Source organism: Microcaecilia unicolor, chromosome 10 (genome assembly GCF_901765095.1).
Source record: "Microcaecilia unicolor chromosome 10, aMicUni1.1, whole genome shotgun sequence".
In the NCBI taxonomy this organism is placed as follows: Eukaryota; Metazoa; Chordata; class Amphibia; order Gymnophiona; family Siphonopidae; genus Microcaecilia; species Microcaecilia unicolor.
This window is the reverse complement of record NC_044040.1, coordinates 78,454,507-78,468,809: the sequence shown is the minus strand read 5'-3', so window position 1 is coordinate 78,468,809 and position 14,303 is coordinate 78,454,507.

Here is a 14,303-nt window from a genome sequence, read left to right as displayed (position 1 = left end):
TGTTAGTTTTTTTCAAATTTACATCTGCTATCTATATTTTGCACAGTACTAGGGGACATGCATACATCATTATTGTGTACTTTTGTTTTGTGTACTTTTGAGCTAAAAATATCTTCAGGCCGGCAGGAGAGGAGGGGGGGGGGGTTATAGAAGGCAATTGACGAGGTTCTTCACCTTTTAAGGCACTGGGCTGAAAAAGGGGGCAGGGTGGGAGAAGAGGGAGAGAGAAGAGAGAAGATGCTAGGGGGGGGGCACCAATTGATAGTCTGCAGGGGGGCACCAGAGACCCTAGGCACGGCCCTGCTTGTCCAAACCTTATTTAATCCCAGATATGCTAACCACTGTAATCACATCCTCTGACAATGAGTTCCAGAGCTTAACTAGTCATTGAGTAAAAACATATTTCCTCCTATTCATTTTAAAAGTATTACATGTGTTTATAAACAACTTGAAATTTTGAAGGTGAACAAAGTCACGGGACCGGATGGGATCCATCCCAGGATATTGAGGGAGCTCAGAGAAGTTCTGGCGGGTCCTCTTAAAGATTTGTTTAATAAATCCTTGGAGGTGGGGGAGGTTCCTTGGGATTGGAGAAGAGCGGATGTTGTCCCTCTTCACAAAAGTGGTGACAGAGAAGAAGCTGGAATCTACAGGCCGGTTAACCTCACTTTGATTTTTGGAAAAGTAATGGAAGCAATGCTGAAGGAAAGGATAGTGGATTTCCTGGAATCAAATAAGTTGCGAGACAACATAGTTTTACCAAAGGTAAATCATGCAAAATGAATCTCATTGAATTCTTTGACTAGGTGACCAGAGAATTGGATCGAGGATGTGCGCTAGATGTAATCTACTTAGATTTCAGCAAAGCCTTTGACACGATTTCTCATAGGAGGCTCTTGAATAAACTTGACAGGCCAAAGTTAGGACCCAAATTGGTGAACTGGATTAGGAACTGGTTGACGGACAGATGCCAGAGGATGGTGGTTAAATGAATTCACTCGGATGAAGGAAAGGTAGTGAAGTGCCTCAAGGATCACTGCTGGGGCTGATTCTGTTCAATATATTTGTGAGTGACATTGCTGAAGGGTTAGAAGGTAAGGTTCACCTTTTTGTGGATGATACCAAGATTTGTAACAGAGTGGACACCACGGAGGGAGTGGAAAACATGAAAAAGGATCTGCAGAAGCTAGAAGAATGGTCTAGTGTTTGGCAATTAAACCTCAATGCAAAGAAGTGCAAAATGATGCACTTAGAGAATAGAAATTCACGAGAGACGTATGTGTAAGGTGGTGAGAGTCTGATATGCACAGACAGGAAGAGGGACCTTGGGGTGATAGTATCTGATGATGTGAAGGCGATGAAACAGTGTGACAAGGTAGTGAACATAGCCAGAAGGATGCTAGGCTGTATAGAAAAAGGTGTAACCAGCAGAAGAAAGGAGGTGTTGATGCTCCTCTACAAGCCGCTGGTGAGGCCGCTCCTGGAGTATTGTGTTCAGTTTTGGAGGCCGTATATAGCTAAAGATGTAAGACTATTTGAAGCGGTTAAGAGGAAGGCAACAAGAATGATATGGGGCTTGCATCAAAAGACATATGAGAAGAGACTGGGAGACCTGAATATGTATACCCTAGAGGAGAGGAGGGACAGGGGAAATATGATACAGATGTTTAAACACTTGAAAGATATTAATATAGAAACAAATATTTTCAAGAGAAGGGAAAATGGTAAAACTATAGAACATGAATTGAGGTTGTGGGATGGTAAATTGAAAAGTAATGTCAGAAAATTCTTTTTCACTGAGAGGGTGGTTGACGCCTGGAATGCCCTCCTGAGGGAGGTGGTGGAGAAAAAACTGTGGAGAAATTCAAAACGGCGTGGGATAAACACAGAGCATCTTTAATTTAGAAATGAAATGCAACCTTTTAAGTTTTTTTTTTCATATGTTTGCATGTCAAGTGGTGCTTAGATGGCAACTCTGGCTGCATCAACTAAAGCCTGGTGCTGGGCTGGCTTGTATGAGTTTCACTTATAGCAATCCAGTTTAGGGTAGGCTGTAGAGAGCTTTGACGGAAACTGCAATTATTTGGAATTTGAGGACAGTGCTGGGTTGACTTTTATGGTCTGTGTCCCGCAAATGACAAGATGGATTTGGATAGGCTGGAGTGAGATTTGATGGCAACTCCAACAGTGCCATAGAAGTGTGCTCGGCTCTGCCCTTATGTTCAAATAGTTGGAACATAAGGGCAGAGCCGAGCACACTTCTATAGTCAATGTCCCGGAAACAACAAAGAAAGGCCATGATTAAGTACATAATATCACGTTCATTGTTGATTTAATCTTACATTGATGATGACTGTGACTGTTGGGCAGACTGGATGGACTGTTCAGGTCTTTATCTGCTGTCACTTATTATGTTACTGTTTAACTTCATTTAATGGCCCCTAGTCTTTGTACATTTTAAAATAGTAAAAAATCATTCACATTTACCTGTTCTATACCATTCAAGATGTTAAAGACCTCTGTCATATCCTCCCTCAGCATGTTATAGACCTCTATCATATTCCATGTTTTTTCCAAGTTGAAGATCCTTAACATCTTTAGCCTTAGCTCAAATAAGAGTTCCATTCACTTTCAAATTCCACTGTATTTGTTTTGAGATATGGTGACGAGAATTGCACGCAATACTCAACGTGGGATCACACCATGAAGAGATACAGAGGTATTATAATATTTTTCTTCTTATTTTCCACCCCTTTCCTAATAATTCCTAACATCCTGTTTGCTTTTTTTAGCCTTCACCACACACTGGGCAGAAGATTTCAACATATTGTCAATAACACCTAGATCTTTTTCTTGGGTGCTGACTCCTAAGGTGGACTCTAGTATCAAGTTTGAATTATTCTTCCCAATATGCATCACTTTGCATTTGTCTATATTACATTTTATCTGCCATTTGGATGCCAAGTCTTCCAAATTTCTTAGGGCTGTCCTGCAATTTTTCAGTCTGTATGTGTTTTAACAACTTTGAATAGTTTTGTGTCATCTCATTTGCAAATTTAATCACCTCATTTGCTGATCTAACTTCCAGGCAGGGCTGGTCTTAGGGGCAGTCACACAGGGCCTCATGTTTCCAGGGGCCCCATGGCAGTAGCCTCAGCATGTCCCTCTTTCTCCTTCTCCCCACCTTGAATCCAGCATTTCTCCCTCCCAGTTCCTCTAAAGTTACTTCACCCCAGCGCTGGCTGCGATCAAGACACAATGCTGGGGCCGGCATAAGGACCTTTCTTCTGTTGGTTTTTGCCCATATGGAAGCAGGAAGTTACCACATGAAAGGCGGGACTAGCAGAGGGAAGGACCCGATGCCCACAGTAGTGTGCCTTAATCGCAGCCAGGGGTGAAGTAACTTTAGAGGATCCGGAAGGGAAGAAGAGATGCTTGATTTGAGATGGGGAGAAGGGAGAAATATGTAGCTGCTTGCTCTGGACATGACCGGATGGGAAAGTTCTGGGTAAAGACAAATCTTGATTCTGTTCCTGCTTAATTCCATCTCCCTGCACTTCTGGAGCTTATGTCCCTCCATGAGTAATTGGGGGTTTGGAAGGTGGGGTTTATGCTGTGCATTTTTTCTAGCAAAAAAGGTGCTGGTACTACTAGGCCACTCTTCAGGTGTGAGGTGATCACCCCACAATAGCCAGGCCCCCTGCAACCAGTCACAGAATCTATGACAAGGCAGAATTGGTGTGTAGTGCCTTAGCTCTGTCATTAAAACTTGGGGTCCATGGGTCAATTTTAGCAGACAATTGAAAAGGTGCCGGTACTCAGTACCACCAAGTACCCCCTCAAAAAAAGCCCTGGGTGTATGACTTCATTCTGGGTGATCTCCCTGGCTGGATTGTCTGTTTTCCACACTGTTAAAAATAAAGAGCCGGCCCAGAAGTGATCCCTGCTACCTCTGCCACAGCAGCAGTTGGCTGAATTTGTTTCCACTGTTTTGAATGAGAAGTGGAAAGAAATATTTTTGTTTTACTTTATAAATAATTACCATTTGCATAGTTCAACCGGCATATCAAGGCTTCTTTAATTTGGTTTACTAATTATTTCACATAGCTACTGAAAAACTGTCTTAAAATTCTGATGTTGATCAGAGTCTTTCCTTTTTCTGGCACTAGTTCTCTGTCTTATAGTGCATGTATTAACCAGTTTGTATGAAATAATAAGATTAAATGAACTCTTTCATAGGTTTCATGATTCATCAGTAGTGTGCAGGATGTAATCATTAAAATAAAGATCCTTTGTATCTATTTCTGCTCAACAGTACAACTTTAATTTTTCTTTTCCATCTTGTTGGGGTGATGGTGGTGGTGGTGGTGGGGTGACAGTGCCTTTTGCATTTACATATATTTCAGAAAATTTATACTTTGCTTTCTGAGCAAAGAATTCATGCAAGAATCTTAGGCTATTATAACAAATGCCATCAATGGCCAATTTTACTGGTGCTCCAGAAGCAGTTTCCATCTCATTGTTGCTGGTACTTATCTTAGTAGTTCTATGTTTTTGACATTTTATTGTACTTAAGTTTAAACTTGTTCTCCTTCCCCATTATTGCTATATAGGTTACTAATGCTTTCCTGATACAGATATATTGTAAGCCACATTGAGTTTGCAAACTGGAGTGGCCTAGTGGTTAGGGTGGTGGACTTTGGTCCTGGGGAACTGAGTTTGATTCCCACTTCAGGCACAGGCAGCTCCTTGTGACTCTGGGCAAGTCACTTAACCCTCCATTGCCCCATGTAAGCCGCATTGAGCCTGCCATGAGTAGGAAAAAAGCGGGGTACAAATGTAACAAAAATAAAAAATAGGTGGAAACATGTGGGATACAAATGCAACAAATAAATAAATATAAATGTCTACAGAATCAGAAATCTAGAGACCTAGAAGTAGCATGGTGGCCAGTCATAGCCAAGTATGAGCAAGGAATCCTGATTGATTTATACTGCTAGCAGCCACTGGCAGTGATGCTTAGTTCATTTGTATTTCCTTATGACATGTGTTAATATTCTACAAAGATTACACACACACACAGAAATTAGATATCATATCCCTCTTATTGCAAATAAGAGGAGTAATCAGGTACAGGAAATGGTCACACAGTAATCACCAATCAGTGATAAGACAGGTCACAACACAGCAGGCTCTCCAAATCTGTAAAGCTGCAAACTCTAGGCAGGGTGGGCATGAAGGGTCACACACGTACATAAAGGTTGCAGATCCTCTCTGGCATGCATGGAGATGCTCCTAACTAAAAACAACCAAACACTAGTACATATTTTTCTGAGATCAATCAGGAAGCACAAACAATTTGAAACTATGTTTATTACAGGTGAACAAGTTGGGAAAGAAGATGGATATGTTTTTCCCATCCTGGTGTCTAACAGTGTCTGCCTGTTCTATATACTAACTGATAATGTAATTGGACCCCCTTGCATTTCCGTGTAATCAGGGAGATCCGAAAACCTGTTGTTTTTAGTCGTGGCTGGTATTTGAGGACTCACTACTGAGCGCAGGGGGCAATACAGGTTCACTGACCTCGTCTCTCGTCCTCGGAGGGTGAGAGGAAAATAAACTAGATTTAGGATTCTTCCCCAAATTCTATAAGAGACAATAAAGCAAATCAGATTTTCTTATGTAAGTTTTATTTAGAAACATTTTTCTCTTTTGTTGTATAAGTAACAAATGTATTTTTCGTTAAGTGGAAAACTCATCTAGTAACTATGTATCACTTCGAGTAATGCTTTTTGAGTAACCTTATTTCACTTCTTTTCTCCCTGCAGGGACCTCTCTCACCAAAATGGAACGGTTATCAGATAAGTATTAGACATCAATTCACAAATTTCTCAAATTAAATGTAGAATATTTCCTTTCTTCCTTTTACTAGATTCCCCAAGAGTTTGATTCTTTGAGTTTTTTTTCCTATCTCTTACAGATACCTACTCATGTTCATCAACGTTCCCGGAGAAATGAGGTAAGTACCCCTTTTACTTAGTTTCCCTTATCCAATTCTAGTCTTTTTCTCACAAAACTTTCCCTGTTTCCAACAAAGTCACTTAGCTGAAGTAGAAATTTTTCTCTCTGGCGTGACGTGTAGACTTTCTTGCGTGGGGGCCCGTGATATCCTCTGGAATTTGTCCATCTTATGCAGGGCTTCTTCCTAAACCTTCCACTTAACAAAATGAAATGAAGGCAAAACCCTGTCTCCCTTTATTTGCTTGAAGGTACTCAACTAGGGGAAAATTTTAGCGGTTAAACTGTGGCCAAATAACTACAGCAAAATAAAATTAAATGAAATTCCCTTTCTTTCCAGGCCTATGCTTTTTTTTAAATATCCCTCAGCTGTGAAAGAGTGACTGACAACCTTTATTTCACTGCACTTCCCTCAACCTTCCATTAGCAGCACCTGCACCAACATTCTATCACATCACTCACCATACACTCACACAGCTGACCAGGATTCTTTCCCTTTTTCTGTTATTTTATTCCCTAAGCTTCCTTCTTAACATAATCACAATTCTCACATATGGCTTTCTTTTTTTTTTTTTTACTGTTTAAATATTTTATTAAGAAACATCACAATACAGACAATGTAGGCATGAACAGTTTCATCCCTTACATTCCTCCCTCCCCCCCCCCACCCTATTCCAACTGTCCTTCTTGGGTTAAATGTTGAAATCGAGACCACAGTTCAGAAGCTGGGTTGTACATGCCCACTCTTTTGTCTGTAAGCTGCTCAAGTTCTCCAACCGTGGAGAGTTTCAAAATCCAGTCCAACTGTGATGGAGCCCTCTGTTTTTTCCAGTGCAAGGCAATAACGCTCTTAGCCGCTGTTAAGCACATCCTCTTGAGGCGCCTCTGCCATTTATTACCTCTTCTATTACCTAGTCCTAACAGGCACCATTGCGGCGTACACTGGAACTGCTTATTTGTGCTTTCAGAGATTTTTGTCGTAACAAGTGTCCAAAATGGTTTCAAAATTCGACAAGACCACCATACATGTAGAAAAGTCCCCTCCTCGTCACCACACCTCCAACAAAGTGAGGAGACCGAGGGAAACATGGCATGTAATCGTTGTGGGGTGTAATAGCACCTCGTCAATACCTTAAAAGCATTTTCCTTTAACAACACACAGTTTGAAGCTTTTTTAACTTCTGTTACTATAGCCTTCCACTCATTCATCGTAAATTCCTGCTGGAGGTCATGTTCCCATTGTATCATATAAATGCATTTCTCAAAAGATCGGCCTGTAATAAATTTATACAACAAGGAGATAACTCAGCCCATTTTCCCCAATGACCCCCACAAATTTTCCAATTCTTCGTAATCCTCCGGGTCCCTCCTCAACCACCCTTGTTGGCTCAAATAATGTTTAACTTGTAGATAGAAAAAGCTATCTCCCGCCCCTTCCTCACATTGTTCCTGGATCTCATCTAGCGGCCTTAACTTCCCAGCATCCAGAAGATCCCTAAAGCAGAACAGCCCTTCCTCCGCCCACCAGCCTGCAACCCGATGTCCCTTACCTACTGGGAAAGCTGGTTCCCCACTTATAAATGCTAATGTTGAAGTATGTCTATTCTGCCAGAACCGTGCTCTAAATGAGACCCATAGGGACAACAAATGACTGACAAATGGGTTCGCTGTCATCTGCCCATATAGCTTCGGTTCCATTGAGGCCCAGAGAACCAATTTCAAATTATGCCCCCTTACCATCTCTTGGTCTAGTAAAGCTACCATCGATGGAGACTCTTGACTCCACGCCACTACAAACTTTACCTGCGCAGCCCAAAAATACCATTCCAAATTCGGCACACCCCTACCTCCCAGGTCCACCGACCTCCACATCAGTTTCTTATTTAATCTGTGTGCTTTACCCCCCCTCCCCCCCAAATACATTCCAGAATCTCCCCCCTGTATCCTTTGTAGTTCCCTTTTAGGTATCTGTATGGGTAAGGTTTGAAATAAAAACAAAAGTCTGGGCAGGATATTCATTTGTACTGAGGCTATTCTCCCCCACCAGGATAGCCAAGTTCCCCACCAACTCCCCATATCCCTACAAACTTGTTGAAATAAAGGAGCATAATTAAGATGGTACAGTTGGTTCAGTTCCGAGGGTATCTGAACCCCCAGATACTTGATGCTCCTCTTATTAAGTCGAAATGAAAACCCCCGGATGACCTCTGAAAGTCGATCATGTGAAAGTGAGACCCCCAACACCTCAGATTTATCATAATTAATTTTATAACCTGAGAGCCTACCAAATTGATTTAGCTCTTTTACTAAATTTGGAAGAGTCAGAAGAGGACTCATGACAAAAAAGAGGATGTCATCAGCAAATAGAGCCAGCTTATGTTCTCTGCCAGCTACCGTAATCCCTTTTACATCCCTCATCTCCCGTATCTTCTGCACCAATGGTTCAATCGCCAACGCAAATAACAAGGGAGAAAGCAGGCAGCCTTGCCTCGTACCCCTCTTTATTTGAAAAGCTTCCGAATAACCCCCATTCACCTTAATCCGCGCTATGGGACCCTCATATAACCGTTGCAGCCATCCTACCAAACCCTCCCCGAGTCCCAGATGCTTCAAGACTTCCCATAGATAAGACCACTCCACCCTATCAAAGGCCTTTTCAGCATCTGTACTCAACAGAACCAGAGGTCTCCCCCGCTGCTGGGCCTCCCAGACAAGATGGAGTGTTCGACGTATATTATCAGCCACCTGTCTCCCCCCCACAAACTCTGATTGATCCAGGTGTATTAATTTGGGCAATACCCCCCCTAACCGGGTCGCCAGAACTTTGGATAAAATCTTTACATCCAGATTGATTAATGAGATTGGTCTATATGACCCACATGCTGATGGATCTTTGCCTGGCTTCAGGATAAGCGATATACCCGCTTCGTGCATACTAGTTGGGAGTGAGTAGCCCCGAAAACATGCATTACCCACTCTTGCTAGCAGAGGCCCCACCTCCCCAACAAATATCTTATAAAACTTGGCAGAATACCCATCCACTCCTGGGGCTTTCCCCCCTTTAAGCCCTTTGATGACCTGTTTAATTTCCTCTATATGGAAGGGAGCCTCTAATTTTGCACAATCATCATCCGACAACTTGGGCAGATGAAGATGACGCAGTTCTCTTCTAATTTCGTCTCTCTCAACACCTAGTTCACTAGTATCCGGTGTCTGGTAAAATTGCAAAAATTGATCCCTAATATCCTTGTCCTTATACAACAGCTGATCACCCTGTCCCTTAATTTTCGTGATCAGAGAGTCTCGTTGACGGTGACGCAAACAATTAGCTAACATCTTCCCTCAACTTATTCCCAAACTCAAAAAACTTTTGCTGAAGACGCTTTCGCATGAACTCCACCCTTTCCACTTGTATTTGATCCACGACCCCCCTCCATTTCTGCACCTCTCGCAACTCCTCTTCCGTACCCCCCTCATGATGTCGGCGTTCCCAGTAAGCTAACCTCTCCCTGGCCTCCAATTCCTTAGCCTTCCTTTCTCGCTTTTTCCTAGCCCCCCATTTAATTAAGTGCCCCCTTACTACTGCCTTTAAGGCATCCCATAATGTCCCCTCCGAGACTACCCCTACATCATTCATATTACAGTAATCTTTAATCACCTTACGGATGTCCTCACATACCTTTTTCTCTCCTAAAATCCCCTCGTTGAGTCTCCAAAACCGCCGCCTATCCTCTACACCCAACCCTTTCAGGTCTATTTCCACTGGGGCGTGATCTGTGATGGAAATAGATCCCACATTAGCATCTTTAATAGATTCCCAAAATGAACGGCTACACCAGATCATATCAATCCTCGTATAGGAGCACTGAGAGTGCGAAAAAAATGTATAAGTCTTCTGAGTCAGATGCAGAAGTCTCCACATCTCCAGTAGATCAAGTGTCGAAGTAAGCGACTTCAGTCTCCGAGCATGGGACGTATGTGGTATGGTGAACCCCTTTGAATGATCCATAGAAGTATTCCACAAATTAAAATCTCCCCCCCATAATCATTCCCCCCCTTTGAAAGTGGAGGAACTCTTCCCTAATATATGTAAAGAACTCTCCCTGTCCTGAATTGGGTGCATAGATATTCACAATGGTCACAGCTATCCCCTGCAGCCGCCCTTTAACTGCTAAACATCGTCCTAAATCATCTCTGTAAATGTCTTCAATTACAAATGCAACCCCTCGTCGGATATAGATGGCTAATCCACCCACCTTACCCCCTCTTTTATCAAAGTGCATTATACATTCGCTATATGCCCTCTGATTTAAAAGATGGGCTTCCCTGCGCCTGATATGTGTCTCCTGCAGCAGGACAATATCCCAGCCCTTTTTCCGTAGTTCCCGAAACACCAAATTTCTTTTCCTTTGCAAATTTAACCCATTCACGTTCCAAGACCCCACCCTCAACCCTCCCCGTCCCTGCCCCCCCCTTTGTTGCTGAGCGGTGTCACTAACCGCCAGCCTAGTGTCTCAAGGAAATAACCCCTTGCCAGAGCTGTCACCTAAAGATCCCCCTATTTCTCCTTCCCCCCCCTCCCCTGGAACCTTTTGTTCCCCACCCCCAACATACAACAGATCCCTTTCACATTTTATCAAAACAGTGCAATGAACAGCTAACATTTCAACTTATAACAGAATATTCCAAGTAAGAGCTTGCCTAGTGACCCTTCCGGGCCCCATGCAGCCTAAAACTATCAAACTAGAACCGGCAGTCTCTCATACTTCCCTTCAGGGCACTCTGTCCGTTTCTGGTCTCTGGGGACCAGATTCTTTACGGGATCCCGCTTTCTGCCAAGAGGATTTTCTCCGCATGGTAGCTGCCCTTCCTGGGTTCCCTGCCGCTTCCTCTGGAGGCATGTTAGTGCAGCCCAGCTCCTTCAACACTCTCCACGCTTCTCTCAGCGTAGTCATTCGCCTCGTCTGACCCTCCACCGTGAACTGGAGGCCGAATGGGAACACCCAGCGATATCTGTAATTTGACTGTTGAAGATACTTTGTCAACTCTCGGAACTCCCTTCTTCTTTGCAGCGTCCCCAGAGCCAAATCCTGGAACACTAGTACTTTTTGATTGTCCCATGGGATCTCTCCCAGCTTGCGTGCCTTGCGCCAAATCATATCTTTAATCTGATAGTCATTAAAGCATGCCACTATATCTCTAGGCTGCTTATCTCTTCGGGGTCCCAAACTCCTTTGCACTCTATCAAACAATACTACGGTTTCATCACCCTGTGTTGGTGCCTCTTCTGCTGCTGCCAAGATGGATGCACAGATTTCTCTAACAACCCTGGCACAATCCACATTCTCATCTGTTTCGGGGATCCCCTTAAATCTTAAATTGCTCCTCCTGGACCTATTCTCCAAGTCCTCAAGATCCAATTGCATTTTTTCTTTCTCTGCACACAATGTTTTAATTTCAGAGTGCAATTCCACTATGTCTCCCTCCACGTGCTCCAGCACCTCCTTTGCCTGTTCCACCCGGGATCCAATGTCTCTCACCTCTTTTTGGATATCTGCCACTGCGTCTTTAATCGTTTTTCTTACTGCCGCCATTTCTGCTTTAAGCGCTTTAAACCAGCGCGCTACCTCCTGCTTGGATAGCTCAGATTCACTTTCCTGCTGCTCCACCAGCCCCTCTGTCTCGGAGCCCGAGTCCGCGGCCGCCATTTTGTCTTTTGTTTTGTGCGGTGTGCGGCCCGAAGTTGCCGCTCTGTCCCGCCCCAAATTTACATTTTTCCAGGCGTTTGCGGGTCGCCATCGGTTTCCGAGCTCTGCCGCTCAATTTCGCGATCGCGGTTTTCGTGGGGGAATTCGCCGCTTTCTCCACTGCTCAGACGGAGCTGAAAATTCAGGCAGCCATCCCTGACGATGACTTCACTTCCTCCTACATATGGCTTTCTTTTAATCACTCAAACCTATTTTTCCTGAAATCCACTCAACAGATAACCCAAACTCCCAAACCCAGAAGAAATTAAAGAAAACCTCTCCCCAATTGCACCTCCACTCTCATACTCACCTCAGTACACTTAGAGGCATATTTTCAAAGCACTTTGGGAGGCTAAGTTCCATAGGTTTCTATGGAACTTTGGGAGGCTAAGTGCTTTGAAAATAAGCCTCTTACTGTCACTAAAATCCCTCTAAATAAACATATTTTAACCTCAAGTCACACCTCTGCCTCTCTCACTCAGCATAGCACCTCCTCTCTCTTCAGCTGTCAGACTCACTCTGCCAACAGTCAGCAGCCCCATTTCCTAGGAAACAGAACTTCGGCTGGCGTTCCAGTGAACCCCCAGCCAATCAGCAACCCTTTAAAGACTCTGCTTTTTTTCCTCTGACCCACGGAATCTTGTACAGCCCAACTGAATCTTTTTTTTTTTTTTTCATTTAAATTTTCCATAGGAAATAATGGAGAATTAAATTGTTTCCCAAAATAAACCATTTAAACTTAATCCAAATTATCCCAAATTTACCACTACCTTTTTAAATTTCAAAAATACCATTTTTTAACGTCCGCACACAATTATCCCCCCCTAAAACCCCTCACAAAATCGCATTTAATTAAACCCATATCAAAAATTAAATTACCTCCTCCTTTACCTTCCACATCGAATTTATTTTTTAACCCTTTCAGAACCCCTTTAAATTAGCCCCCCTCAAAAACACCCCCTAAAAATATTAGAATTCAAACTCTAACCCACCAGTAAAATCCAGAAAAATCCCCCAATCCCAAATCTGCAAACCAAATTTAAATAACATTAACCCTTGAATTTTTAAAAATAAAAAACCCAATTTACACATTTTAAAAATAAACTAAATAAAATTCCGGGCCAAAAGACCCCTTACCGTAATCAGGAATTTCTCCTCTCTCGACCACTACCGGCAGTTCCGGTCCCATTGGTCAAATTTCGAAAACAGAACCAAAATAAAAATCGCCCCGAAAACCGTCATTTTCCCTGGAACTCTGGTGCGAAATTTAGGCCCAGGCTTCTCGGAGCTCCAGCAAAACGGGGCATGCGCACGCCCCCCAAGCTCACGCACGTCCTCCTCTTCCCTCTTCCGAAAAGGGCAGGCCATACGCCAGCTTCCCCTCTGCCGGGAACCGGATTCTCCTCAGCCTTCGGCGTCCTGCGCGATCACGGTAGATGCACAATCACGCCAGCCAAAACCCCCAGACTGGCCCAAAAACCAGCCATGAAAAGGAACGGCCCCATGGACGGCCATCACTTCTGGCCCCCCAAAAAACTTGGCGCTGCCTCCCGCCGTGCTCCCCTCACTAGCGATATCGACCTGGGTGGCCCACACCGCCTCAACATTTTCCCCGGCCTCCGAATGCCCCCGACACCGCTCGGTACCAGCCCTAACTCCTCTCACAGCACCGGCCCCTTCCCGGAAGGCCCAGAGCATCCCTACTCACGCGGGGACGTTGCCAACCGTCCCCAGACCTCTCCAAAACGGCAGTGCTGTTGCCCGCGCACCGGAACGGCCTGCAACCAGCCCCAATAAAAAAACACGGACCTAACACCACCGGGAATACCCGGTGCACCATCCGACACTCCCAAAAGAGCACTGCCGGCCCCTGCAGCCTTTGGAGACCCTCCAGAGCCCTCCCCCAGGTAAAACAAATATATTCTTTAATCCCATGTTACAATAAGGAGGTATTCAGAAAACATGTTGTTTTTTTTGTACCAACCTGGAAAATCTCTCTCAAGCAGAAATATGCAGATAGAAAATAAACAGCAAAGTCATGCTAACTTTTAGCTTAAGCCCAGAGCCTAACTTTCACTAGCATAGCCATGATTGTCCCATCCTGCATCATTCCATCTCTTGAAAGTTAGGCTGGCAGAGGTGTCCTATGCAACACATTAGGCACTTAGAAAGCACATATAACTAGAGCTGTATTTTGATTAAATTTTCTAATTGCAATTAATCCCATGACTAAAGCATTTTAATTGCTATTAATCACACAGTTAAAGCTGATTTATCTATCTATTTATTTCTCAATGTAGCTCCTTGTGACTCTGGGCAAATCACTTAAATCTGCATTGCACTAGGTACAAAATAAGTACCTGTATATAATATGTATACTGCTTTGATTGTAACTGCAGAAAGATAGTATATCAAGTCCTATCCCTTTCCCTTCCCTAAAGAACTGATAATCTCCCTCCTTCCCACCCTCCCAGATCCAGATAGCTCCCTTTCTGTTTCATCCCTCCCTTTCATCTTTCTTTCTCTCTCTCTCTC